This window comes from Cucurbita pepo, unplaced genomic scaffold (assembly GCF_002806865.2).
Source record: "Cucurbita pepo subsp. pepo cultivar mu-cu-16 unplaced genomic scaffold, ASM280686v2 Cp4.1_scaffold000395, whole genome shotgun sequence".
Lineage (NCBI taxonomy): Eukaryota > Viridiplantae > Streptophyta > Magnoliopsida > Cucurbitales > Cucurbitaceae > Cucurbita > Cucurbita pepo.
The window spans coordinates 1-2283 of record NW_019646629.1 but is presented as its reverse complement, the minus strand read 5'-3'; the positions used below and the strand labels follow the sequence as shown (position 1 = coordinate 2283).

The 2283-nt window shown below is 39.7% G+C and overlaps 1 long non-coding RNA gene across 1 annotated transcript; it reads left to right on the top strand.

Annotated features, from left to right (window-relative positions):
* The first annotated feature begins 6 nt into the window (after positions 1 to 6).
* LOC111785183 lies at positions 7 to 1974 on the top strand. The gene is made up of 4 exons (XR_002813630.1): positions 7 to 538; positions 1393 to 1481; positions 1553 to 1802; positions 1881 to 1974. It is a non-coding gene; the product is annotated as an uncharacterized LOC111785183 (long non-coding RNA).
* The last annotated feature ends 309 nt before the right edge of the window (positions 1975 to 2283 follow it).

The window sequence follows — 2283 nt, the reverse complement described above, 5'->3', positions numbered from 1 at the left end:
GCTAAAACCACCGATCTATATGTATGTGATCCAGTATCTTTTAAATTCTTCAATGTTTTCTTTTTGAACTTTGTAGTTGTAGCTTTCAAATAGTTTCAGGATGTTTCTTCAGGAAGTTCATTATAGGTTGGAAAATCTAACGAAAGAACATGAAATTCCAAGACCTAGAGTTGCGAGATGCAGAGATTACGAGAAACGCTAGCATCCGAAAGGAGCTCTGAAAATCTTCCTGGCATAATCGTGCAGAGATTGAAAATCTTCTTGCTAATATGGAAGAACTTCAATCTTCGAATAATGAAAAGGATTGCACAAAAAGCAGGCTTAGAAAGTAAGTTGGAAAAGATTGAGGTTGATTCTAGAAAAATTAAACGATGAAATTGGTAGAATCTTTCATGAGTTGGAAGTCTCAAGAAAGCATACTGGCGCATCGGTGTTAAACCGATGCACATCTGGCTAGAAAACCTATGGATTAGGAGTGAAGGAAAAAGAAAAGGCATCTTCTGCACAAGCACCTCGTGGCAATGGAGATTCTGGAAAGGTAAGAATTTCTTGTCTTGTTGCTTCAGCTATTACTCCTAGGCTCTGTTGTTCTCTTTATCTAAGTTTGAAGTTCTGTGTGCATATGATCCATTTATCAACTATAGCTATCCATTTCCAATTTCATTTTTTAGGAATGAGATGCTCATATTGCTCCAGTACAATTGTAATCTATATGAAACATGGGTCCTGAAAGAGAAACCTAGCACAAACCAGAACTGAAGTTTACTACATATTGTCATGGCTTTCCCTCACGGTTTTAAAACGCATCTATTAGTGAGAGGTTTGCATATCCTTATAAGGAATGTTTCGTTCTCCTCTTCAATCGATGTGGGATATCACAATCCACCCTCTTGAGGGCCTAGCGTCCTCGCTGGGACTCTACCCGGTGTTTGACTCTGATACCATTTGTAACTGCTCAAGCCCACCCTTATAAGGAATGATTCGTTCCCCTCTCCAAACGAATAGCGAAGAGATTGAGAGATTTTTGTCTAAATGAATATGCCTTTTTACCTCATGCCTGTGATCTCTCAATAATGTCAAATTTGTGAGCAATTAAGATAGACTGACTTAATCTGATATCACAATGAAAGAATATTGTGAATGGACAATCCTTCTAGGCTGGTTAGATGTAGTGATCGTGTATTCTTCTTCCTCCGGCTCTTCATTTGATATGATATTGTCCACTTTAACCATAATCTTTTGTGACTTTACTTTTGGTTTACCCAAAAGGCCTCGTACCGATGGAGATGTATTCCTTATTTATAAACCCACGATCAACCCCTTAATTAGCTGATGTGGGACTCCTCTCCTAACAATTCTCAACAATAACATGTTTCGTTTTTTGGTTATTAGGAGGACGGGAGCTTAAAACAGAAGAAAGACGTCGAAAGTGAATCAAAGACCCCTTTCAAATCTCTCAAATTAAGGAGCAGTATGCATGTGTAAGTTAGTACTCTCACAACATATTTGTGGAATTATTGAGAAGGTAGCAATTAAGAGGAACATACTGCAGGGAACAACGCAAAGCCAAAGCATCACAGCCTAATAATAATAGGGTCTCCATATTGATGGAAACCATTTAGAGTGGAAGTAAGGCTGATAAGATATCAAAACCAACAACACCACCAGCAACGCCGCCGCACCCCAAGGTGAGGCAGCGGTGCCTTCTGCGACGTATACCGGCTCGAGCTTTGTTCTCGGAGTGATGATTACAAGACGACCATATCTAACAATCGAGTTTCCAACAAACACAAACACTAGAGGTAATAACAAGAAAAAGATCTTGAAATTGACCTTTGTTCTTTTCACCTGGGATCTGTAGCTTGAATATGATGACACAGATAGCAAAATGACCAAGATTCCAAGAACAGCAAGCAGAGGCCTTGGCGGAGGAGCTATGGAGGCCAAGGCCTGCTCTGCCCATCCTTGTTTCCATGATGGGCCTCTCCTCTCTCTTATCAACCAACCCATTGTTCTTCTCTCTGTCGTTTGAGCTTGGGGAGTTCAGAAGAATAGTGGTCGTATATATATAGAAAGAGAGAGAGATGAAGACTGTTTGTTAATTTGCTTTGGCATAAATTCTGTGGGGCCAATTGGTTCTTTCTCCAATTCACCTGTTTCTGATTCGACTTCACCGAATTGGCATCGGTGCCAATTCCTTCGTAGTTTTCAATCATTTATCCTCTTATTTTTTTCCATCTGGAAAGGCCTTTATATTTTTTTTCTTTGGGTTTTGCTCAGAGA